This window comes from Toxotes jaculatrix, chromosome 12 (genome assembly GCF_017976425.1).
Source record: "Toxotes jaculatrix isolate fToxJac2 chromosome 12, fToxJac2.pri, whole genome shotgun sequence".
NCBI classification, from domain to species: Eukaryota; Metazoa; Chordata; class Actinopteri; family Toxotidae; genus Toxotes; species Toxotes jaculatrix.
The window spans coordinates 5309121-5320301 of NC_054405.1; the positions used below are offsets into that span (position 1 = coordinate 5309121).

The 11181-nt window shown below is 44.3% G+C and overlaps 1 protein-coding gene across 3 annotated transcripts in view; it reads right to left on the reverse strand.

Annotated features, from left to right (window-relative positions):
- nrip1b (nuclear receptor interacting protein 1b) overlaps positions 1-10912 on the reverse strand; it is a 36481-nt gene extending 25569 nt beyond the window's left edge. The window contains exons 1-2 of one of the 3 annotated variants that reach the window (XM_041050757.1): positions 10658-10912; positions 4871-4952 (exon numbers count right to left, since the gene is read on the reverse strand). The gene's annotated coding sequence lies outside the window, so the exon portion shown is untranslated. Of the gene's footprint in view, positions 1-4870; positions 4953-10535; positions 10631-10657 lie in introns of those variants that run through there. The other 2 variants (XM_041050756.1, XM_041050759.1) reach the window with 2 other exon arrangements.
- Between the last annotated feature and the right edge of the window lie 269 nt (positions 10913-11181).

Here is an 11181-nt window from a genome sequence, read left to right on the forward strand (position 1 = left end):
TTACACAAACCTCTTACAAATAGACTGTCAAACAGCTCTCTGAGCATTAGTGTGCCTTATGTTAGCACCCCAGTGTCACACAGTTTGACCGTACAAGAACATTAGTCCCACCAGATGCTTGTGACTACATGCTTTTGCGTGTATACTCATTTGCATCAGCCACAGTTTGACACTGTACTTTAAAAAACCAGAGGAGGGTTTACCTGCCGCTAAACTCTCACCAGCACGGTGCTAAGCCCCTGCGTGTTAATGGTGACCTAGTGCACACAGACATGTTGGTGCCTCAGAGACGAGTCATGAAGCCTGCTGCTCCACTTTCCTCCGCTGCCAGACAATCTGCAAAAACGGTGGAGCTGCACTGTATCTTACTTACGTGAGAAGTGCAGCAACTATGACCAGAGACAGAGAGAAAATGGCCGTTGGAAAAAAAAAAAAAGCAGAACGGGGTGTCAGGTCTCTTTATTCAGCAGGGGCTGGTGGAGGTTCTAGTTCCAGTTAAGGGGGTGGATGTAGGTCAAGCCCTGCCTCCTCATAAGCACCAAGGTCAACGCTGAATGGAAGGGAAGGTGGCTTAGAGAGAAAGAGGCCCCGGATAAACCACATTCGTCTGGCTCTTGTGCCAGCACTAGCCTCAGACGTGTAAACACAGTTACACAAGCACACAGCTCCTCTGTGCTACCCCTAGGTGTGCGTATACATGTGTGTGGGTGTGTGCGCAAAAAAAAAGAAAAAAGAAAAAGAAAAAAAAATCATACATGTTATACAAGATTTACTGTGGGTCACATATCCTTTTATAACCCAAACAAGACTTAAATATAAGTTAGTAGCACTCCTGCTGTGCTATTTGGACATAACACGGTTACACATTTATAATATAGAGGTGAAAACCAACACCTAAATGATACAAGTTACCAGTTCCACTACTGTGGGCTCTCTTGTTTCTATGAGCTACAGGTGTATCCAGCCAGGCAACAAATGTGTGATTTTAAAAATGTCAAATCCTGGCAGGTGATCACCTTGATTTAATTCGAACAAGACAACACGTAATCAAAACAGCTGATGAGGTGTTATGGAGTTTGATTTCCATTTCCATATTTGTAAAATACAACTCATTTATACTAAAGTAAAAAAAAATAAAATAAAATAAAGGTTGCAAAAGTGTGAAAATCAGAATGAGCTCAACTTGGTCTTTGTGTGGAACAGATAGAGGGAAACACACGCTCATCTGGATCATTGTTCTCCATTTCTAAAGCCTCAGTTATCCAATCCGGACAAACTGTGGCCTGAAGCAGCTAATGGAACAGTATTGTGTGGTGCCTTACTCCCTCCAGCACATAATGAGTTCGTTTTATTAAAGCTGAAGAATATGGTATGTCTTGGCCTGTGTTCTAGCAACGCCACAGTGAGATGAGAAGCACAGCATCTGAGAATTAGTGACACTTGGCTCCAGAGAGAACAGTCAGAGTATATGTCTGTGAAAACAAGACTGGAAATTAAAGCTGCTTCTTCATATAGCTGCCTGAGATCCTGCGAGCAGCCTGGAAGTCTTTCCTGTCAGACACAGTATTGTATTCATGTCAGGGAGAGAGACAGCTCAACTAATCATCAGATTAACTTTCTTATTATTATCTCAAGCTTAGAATTTACAGAAGATGACATTGTGCGTAATTTGTCATCGTTTGACAAAATGCTTTTTTTCCTTTTGCTGAATTTAATTTAATCCAATTCAATTTAGCATTTTGATGTAACATTTAAGATTCAGATAAAATTTTGAGAGACACTAGTTTGGCCCTCTACTATTCTGTTCTCATGGGAAGGTTGACAGTGCAGGGTGCAGCTACGAAAAACAAAAACCAAAACAAATTCAGTTTTTACAGCCACGTTTTATATTTTAGACGATACTTAGTCATCATCTCAGAATTTAAGCTAACATAAAAAAAACAAAGTTGCCAATAATACAAACCCTGGAATTCAAGGAACAGATAAAAACAGCTTAATTTTGTGTCACAATACGCACCATATGGAAATAATGCATTAATGGGAATCAACTAGTCTGAAAGAACCTGACCTGAGGGAAACACTGCCTCCATCTGAGTGTCTAGTCTTCCAAAAACACTGAAAGCACAGCTTAACATTCTGAAAACGTAAAAAAAAAAGATTGATTCGTATGTACTTAGACAGGCGTTTGGCTAGCATGCACTAATGCAGTTTAACAAAGTGGGCTGGGATCTTGATTTACCCGGCCATATGGTAAACATATCCAGGGGGCAGAAATGTTAACGTACAAGCATAAAAATACTCTGAAGCAGAGACAGTAGCCTGCTCTAAAGTGAGACAGTGAGCCAGGGTGGTTTTAAACAGCAGGGCAGCTGTAGGGAGTGAGCAAAGGCAACTGCAATAACACAAATCCTAGCAGCCAGCTCACTCTGGACATGAATCACTCTGGACATGAAACGACCTTTCCCTGACATATGCTGGTATCAGTGATTGAGAATTGAGAAGATGACTAAACCTGCTCGGTTCGTCATCGCAGTCAAACAGGGTGGAAACTTGGGGCCGGCCATTCCCAAATTCAGATAAGGGCAGGGATCACTGGAGCTGAACCGCTCAGTCTGACACGACCTCAACCCTTTTTGACCTTGGAGTGATTACCCAATTGAATGACGGCCCCTGCAGCTGCATGCAGGCCTGTGGCGAGTGTCTCCGCCCCCTCATCCTCGTAGACATACAAGGTCGGGAGAGAGGATAGGGGGTGAGGCTGGGTGAAGGGTGTCACATGATTGGATCTCCTTCTGGAGAGTTACTTAAAAAGCCTCCTCAGCAATCAGGTCAAGGTCGTGCTCTAGTCTTAATGCCAAAGGAAAAGAGAGAAGTCTGTGAATGTGTGTGTGTGTTTGTGTGTGTGTGCACAAAGACAGATGAGAGGCAGGAGGAGTGACTACGTACTCCTCTACATGTTCAGCAGTCCTGGGTCCTTGATAACTTGAAAACACAAGCTATGATTCTATTAGCTGTATTAATCTTCCTGCTTAGTGGACACTTTTATTCAAAGTCACTTACACGATTATCACTCTTGCACATCTCTTTCCATTTCTACAGCTGGATATTTACTGGAGAAATCCAGGTTAATTGCCTTTGCTCAAGGGCAGAGGGTGAGCAGAGTATGAGCCAGCAATCTTCTGGTCACCAGTCCATTTTCCCTAAGTAATAGGTCATATGGCTGCCTCAAGTCATCAGCCCAGTGCTCTCCATCTTCTCTCAAATGGCTTCTCTACTACTGGGAGCCTTCTAACACAGTTATGAGAAAGCTGCACTTCTGAACCACAGTCTTTCGGTCTGTTTAGTCTGCTCTTGTGAGGATGTACTGAATAACGCCACCTCACTAATGGATTTACAAGTGGGCTGGAGGTTCACAAAAGGACGGCATGTTTCAGAAATTCAAGAGACCACTTTCAGTGAAAGAGGGGGACTGCCAAATGTCCTCGGTCCTTCCTTTGTGGTGCGGGAGTGCATTCATTTATTTATTTATTTATTTTAAATTCAGAGATGTGCCACTTCTTTAACCATGTCCTGTTAAAAGATATTTATTGAAAGTGCAATGAGTCATTTATGCATTCATTGACAAATTTAAAAATGGAGTGCAGAGAATCTGAAATGTCAGAGCCATTACAAGGCTGGTCTTTATGCATTTTAGAAGACACACTCTAATGAAATATCATTTTGGACGAACAACAGATTGTCTACCTTGGAATACCAGGGGAAAAAATGAGGTATTTCAGGGGGGGGGGGGGGGACTCAGTGACATTCCTCTATTGGAAACCCGGGTAATGTGCTGCAGATCTATCTGAACTCACATAGCTCCAACTCTCCACGGCCACCCGCACAGGTCCCTTGTTGCCCAGCAACAATTCAGCTCATCACTAGAAGCCAAAAAGTTACACAATTACAGTTCAAGCCAAAAGAGGATTTTGGGTGTGCAGCACTTAACATCATTCAGCAAGTTATATCCAGCTTCTCTAAGATGTGGGTCTGAATGAATGAGAAAGTGGGGAAACCCCAACTCCTGCATTTTCAACACATCCTGCAAAGCCAAGCAATGTGACAGTATGTGCGTTCACAGGCTGACACTGAAAATAACCCAAATATTGACAGTAGAAAGGTGCACTATGAACTTTGAAATGTTGTCGAGCTGGTGGCATACAAGAGCAGCTCTCAGGTACAAAGTTTAATGATGCCTGAATTTCCCCGAACTTCACCCCTTTTGCAACGGAGACGAATCTCAGGGACACAACCTCGAAGCATATACTGCATATGCATCCCCCGCTCCCTCTCTTCCTCCCTCCCTCTCTCCCCTGTCGTCCTGTGCAATATATCCATCATTCATTCATAAATTCTGAAAACTCCTCTTTAGTTAATTGCCTGGGAAAATTTAATTTCAAACGAAAGCTTTTAAAAGAGAAAGATATAATTAAGTCGCAGGGATCTCTCTGCCCCCTCCTTGTCCAGGGGGGCCGAGGGGACATGTGCTGTGTGCTGTGCAGCTCTGCACCGCACTGCTCCGTGTCAGGGAAGTCATACACCCATGTTTAAAGCAGAACGTTACGTAAAGCCTCCCCCTCTGCACAGGCTTACTGCACCAGACGCTGTGTCCTTGCCTGGGCTGCTCAAGGTTCCCAAAAGGACAGGCTGCTAAGAAGTTGGGAAGGACGGGGCCCTGTGATAGCCTGCAAAGGGAGGGAGGGAGGGAAGGAGGGAAGGAGGGGGTGGGGGGGTGGAGGAGAGCCACTGCCTGTGACAGCCTTGGACTTTGAATTCAGCGCCAGACAGGCTCATGCATCAATCCCTCAACTTACAAAGACAAGCCACTAACCTTGACGAGGCCAGGGACTCTTCAGGAATGAGTGGCATTTTCACTTAGCCCCAGCTTCTCCCCTGCACTGCTGCCACATAACCTGGTTAAAATAAGACACAGTTGAATAACAGCCGACCTCGGTCTCTGGGCTTTGTGACCCGTTGTTCTAGACTTCAACCCTTAGGCTTCTTAGACCTCACCAAGCACATATGCAATAATACATTTGGGAGCAACATAAATAGCGCTTAGTACACAAGGTGCAGTAGCGTTGTCTGATGCCTGTCAGGCTGCTTTGTTTGAGGGAAGCATGAAGCAAGCTCATGTGAGTCCATGTCTGATATGATCCTACAGATCAACAACTGTATTATCACAGACTTAATTGCAAATGTCCCCTGACTGCTGCAGCTAAACAATTCCAACAAAAGCAACGAACACAGAGAGAAGTATCTGCTGTCTTTATCCTTTGAATTTCTCTGTGAGAAAACAAGGCAGAGGCTCTCTATCACATGCACACACAGGCTGGATATGCCTCCTATCTATGAGCGTCTGTCCTCATTCCCCTTGCATTCTGCCCACCCTGTCACGCGTGTGACATTGGCCTGCTTGTGGCAAATCAGAGACCTTCCCCTCGTCTGACTGCAGCATCCTGGCAGCACGCTCGCCACAATGGTAGAGAAACCTTCCTACTGCACCTCTACAGCCCGGGGCAGCCGCTCTGCTACAGGAGCAAGAGAGGGAGAGAGAGAGGGAGGGAGGGAGGGAGGAAGTGAGGGAGGGAGTCGGTTCCACTCCGCTCCTCTGCTGTGACCACACCAGGCCAGCCAGGAAAAAAGTCAGGTCCTCTCACATCACCCAGGAGGTCTGCTGCTTCACACTACATCTCCTCAGTCTTTACATTTAACTGACCAGAGGAGAGGGACGGTAGAGATTTAGAGAGCTGGTAGCTCTGTTACCACAGAACAAGGTGGTTGGATGCTGTTCCCTTGCTTTACTTCATTGATCGTAACAGTTAGGCTTCCACGGCGGTTGTTTTTGAAACAGGCTGATGCTTCACATGGTTAACGTGTAATTTATTTGACCTGCAATATCCTTCTCTTTCAGGCTCCTTCCCCGTTCCGTGAGCAGTTTTCAGCAAACTCTAAATAATTCACAGCAATTGCAATCAGCAGCGATCAATCGGGGGTGATAATTGAGGGGCCTGTCATTGCGCCAAGGCCAAGGTGAAGCGCGAAGGCAGAGGGGTGGAGAGTTGGAGGTGAGGGTGAAGGGGGAGGAGGAGGACATGGAGGTGGGAGGGGAGTCATTCAACAGATGAGCTCTGGCTGGTATAGCTCTCAGGGGTTGCAGCAGAGGCGTCCATCTTTCTTCCTTGCATTTCGTCATTCCAGCCCGCATCCAGGAGCGATGGCTGTAAAGACGCATTTAGCAGTTCCTGCCTTGTCATCAAAATGAGTCCCATTGACTTTGGTTGCCTTCTGTTCATGACAGAAGCACCAACAGGAGCCGGAGTGATTGCCTCTGAATGAGATAGTGCTGCTATAACTGAGAGCTCTCACTAAAACCACATCTTCTAAGCAGCACACAGTGGGAATGAACTTAAACTGCCCACACAACGATCTTATTTCAGAAAGCAAAAGCAACTTCAGTACTTCTGTGCTTTGTTTTCAGACATAGTTTCATTCAGTGGGTATTCTAGTGGCACAATATTCAGAGAAAGTATACTAATAACACGTTCTGATTAGTAAATAGTCCAAGTTTCCACATTGCTCGTCATGTATCTGCCTGACTAATTCACGATCTGCTCAGAATAGTGGAGCTCCAGTGTTAATTCTAACGTCCATATTGCATATTCATTTATTTAAATTCAATTTTGTTGGCTTCAGTGGTTTTTCGGTCGCTACATCAATCTGTGCGTGTTTACACTAACATCACTCAAGACGTGACATTTTAGCCTCATCGTCATCGGTTCCGTTTCAAGACGCTTTTCTATTCCGATTTTATGCAATCTGGCCCTGCTGCAGTATCAAAAAAAAAAAAAAGTCATACTGTGGTCTGTGTGTGATACGTGTGCGCATGTGAAATCCACTGACAGATAAGAGGTGTGGAGGAGGAGGCACAGAGTCAAGATACCAGGGAGTGCTACCATCCTCCTCATAGTAAGATGCTAGAAAACATTATTTCAAACACTTTAATCAAGCACAACACTCACTAGTCTTGTATTGTGTTTTTCTCTTGTAATTTTGCGATAATTGTGGTTCGACTATGAAATTTACAGCACAATTGTTGTGGTGTAAACCTCCGGTGCAGTAGTATAAGCAGAAAGTGTCTACTGAATAACAAACAATAAAGAGGACAATGAAATGATTTGGCTTAAATTCGTGCTCCACACAAATATTATAGAGCTTAAACAATTAGAGAAACGAGCCTGTTGTGGCCAGCAGGTCTCCGGTTTGATTCCTCAGTGGGCTGACAATGTACGGGGCCTGTAAGTAGATGAGAAATGCACTTCTCTTCCTCAACATCTACTGTCAAAGTGCCCTTGAACAATGTTCGGTGGCCAACAACACAAGTGCTGGGCAGCTCCCAGGTCTATAATAAATCAAAAACTCTGCAGTAAATGCATGACACTTGTTCTTGTAGATTGCACATTAGTTTGTTTATTCGCAGAGTATCTCAGCAATCAAAAAGCAGGATGCCACCCTCAATTTTGTCCGCCCTGTGTGTCTTGCTATAGTGACTGACAGATTTACAAACAGTGGGCTTTGAGTTGGCACAGTGGTAGTAGTTAGAGAGGCTGTTAGTAGAGATAAGTGCCTGGGCATGTACTCCTGTATCTGTGGCATCATCCTGTATAAAAATATACTATTACATCAAATCATTTAAAGGAGAAAGGAAAGTCACTGACTAGCAACAAGAAGCGATTCTGAAATTACTTAATGTTTTTTGTACTGTAACAAAACACATCCGTAAAAACACAACCGAAAAAAAAAAAAGAGCCCACCTTCATGAACACAATCACACACACGCGCGTCAAAACATGCCACTTTCATACAGCAGCAGCAGCAGGGTTGTGATGGCAGATAAGATTGGCTGTCATGAAAAGCAGCCAGTGGATAAGAGTGAAGAGTGCAGAGTCCAGTCTTGTGACTGTTCAGCAGCCCCAACATAATTTGCATTTGGCCATTTGAATGTCCTCTGGTTCTGTTGCAGACTACTGCACATCACTCAACAGCAGCTCCCCGGACAATAGCAGATGGCTCAGTCAAATCAAGCTACATCCAATTCAGAGGAATTGTCTGAGTTACGGCACGGCTGGTCAGACCACTCAAACAAAAGTACTTTGTAAGTGCAACTTTAAAGTTGGCCTATAAATGTGGAGGTTTAAGTTATCTATGGCAACAGAGGACACGCTGAACTACCCCGAACATCTTGTGTAAGTTCAGGTCAAATAATTAAGCAGCTTAAATGCTCAACAAAAGAAAGGCTAAAAGGCAGACCCCCAGACACAGGCAGTATTTAGACGGCTTTAAAAAAGTTTAACTTTTCTCCGCATTACTTTTTTTTTGTTAGTCTAAGTTACAGCAGTTCTCTGAAAGGTAGCACATTAACTGAGCAAACCTTTTTTTTTTATCCTCATATCACGACATCCAAACAGGCTGCTGCTGGGAAGCTTTGTAAAATGCCCTTTTAGAACCTGAACTGAAGATGTACTCTGCCCTCTTTCCTGTAACTTGCAGCAAACTTCAGCCCCTGACCTTTTGCCTCCACACTGATCCAAAGTCCAATGAAGCAATAGGACATTTCAGGAAATAGAACACCTACGCAAAGGCCATTCAAAAAAAAAACCCCTCCTTGGCAGTTACTGAAAAACATCCAAGTCTTTGAACTCTATCAAAACATATCTGACATGATGACACAGTGATGTGACAGGCTGCAACTGACCAACTTCAACCAGCTGCATTTTGGTCTGAAGACCGAACCAACATCTTTCCAAAAACTTGAAGGGCTCAGTCAGTGGATTCAGACTGGTTTCAGCTGACTGTTTTAGGATATAGTGTAGGTAACGAGGCAAAGCAAAATGACCATTAATGGGGATCATTAACTAAACCATGAATCCAGACCACGGCTGTTTAAAGTGCGTTAAAAGGTCAAATGTTAGCTTGATGCTGATTAAGTTATAGACCTGTTGTAGCAACAGTGCTTTGTAACATTTCTGCCTGTCTTCGCCTACACTGTACTTACTGTACATGTTTATGGGTTAGCGCCACTGTCACTGCCTCCTCCTGAACAGTTATGCAATGTGACCACACAGGAAATATACAAGGGAAAACTAAGACCTTCTGACATTACTTCAATTTAGAATCATTTTCAACCCAAAACTAAAACTGTTTACATCCATGTTTGTCCAGACTCATTTCATATATGAAGCAAAGACAATGAAGGAATGTAATCAAAGGTATTAAACATGCTTGTGAGTAATGGCTAAAAACATGTTTAGTGAGGTAACAGTGACACTGACCCTTGACCTCTGACCACTAAATTCTCAGCTCAACAGCTCATCCTTCAGTCCGTGTGCCAACGTTTGTGCCAAATGTAAAAACCCATCCCTCCAGGCTTTCCTGATATACTGTGTCCACAAAAACGGGGCGGATGTGAGGTCACAGTGACCTTGACCCTTGACCTCTGACCAGCAAAATCTAACCAGTTCATCCTAGAGTCCAAATGAACATTAATGCCAAATTTGAAGAAATCACCTAAAAGTCATCCTGAGACATGAGGTTCAACAGAATGGGTCGGGTGAGCTGACAACCCCAAATCATCATGCCTCCGGCTGCGGCTGTCAGCGGCATGGAGGCATAAAAATTAAGAATGAACGCCTCACAGTGAAGTATGTGTCTGGGCAACCATGGAGATTTCTCATTAAGTAGCCTAATGCATTCAGGACAGCCATATTTTCACACCTCTGAAACCCTACCTATGATTCAAGCTCAACATCTAACTGCACTTAGGCCCTCTTCAAGGCCTTGGGCTTCACTTAAAACCCTTCAAGATCTTTGGAAGGTGCGGGACTCAGCCAATAGCAATTTACACAACAGTGCGACTGTGAAGTGTTTCCCATTGGTGGCGCTAACACTACTTCAAAATAGTAGGCTGTCTGAGCTGATCTGACCCAATGTGATGAACTACATCAACTGTACAAACGTTAAATTCCAACTCCTATGACTTATAGTCTGTATTGTTATTAAATGAGCCTATGAGGTGGCTAAATCCATTCACTGTTACTGTTCATACGGTCAGGGGCAGGCTCTGACAGTCACCGTGAAGAGGCAGAAAATACACTTAGGAAATTAGCAGGACGGTTTCGTTTGGTTCAGCTGCGGTCGGTGCGTGAATATAAACGATCACTGGCAAATCAGCTTCATTTGCACAGAAAAAAGGCAGAAAACAGGCCAGATTTCCTGCTCGTGAGGCAGCCTGGGAACACAGACACGGGCTGCTATTACTAAACGTCTCAGTGGTCTAAATGAGAAGCGCACAACACCGCGCACAGACGGGTTTATCCTCCACTTCTTCTTTATGCAGCGTTTTCAGCGCTATATCCATATGCGCCTCTGCTCGCCTTACGACACACAAACAGCCTCTCCTCTCCTACCATCGAAAAAAAAATAAAAACCGCTATTACCTGCTACGATCCTCGACACCGCGTTCAGTATAAAACACACCCGTGTGTTTTTCCACCCTCGGTAGTAACAATAATTCTCCGGATATGACAGTGCGTTTATGTATAGCACACAGATCCCCTACCTGCGTTGTCCACCCCACAGTCAGCCGGAGAGGCGCATCGTTATTATTCGACAGGAGGAGGCAAATCCAATGAAAACGGTCGCATCTGTCTTGACACTTTCTGGCAGGAAGCAGAAATAGCGAGGCAGGCTTTAAAGATCACAATTTTTAGTCCGAAAAAAATGCCTCGGTTTTTTTCTTTTCTTTTTTTTTTTTTGGTGCTACGACGTGCGAGCGGGCTGAGGCGTGCGGCGTGCGGTCCGTGTGAATTGTTTATTCTCGGAGTCTCCTCGCTGTGGAGAAGTGAGCGGAGACAAGCCACACTCCTCCTCCTCTGCCTGCCGCTGACACCACCCTTAAAGGAACAAGCCTTCACTCTGCTGCTGCTGCCCACACACTCCCACTGCCCATACAAACACAGAAATACACATATAATAAACAATAATAATAATAATACGCATTCATAGACAGGCTATGTTTTTTAATTGGAATGATCATTTTGGTTGTAATTTATTTATTTTTTGCATTGGTAATGTAAGTAGTTG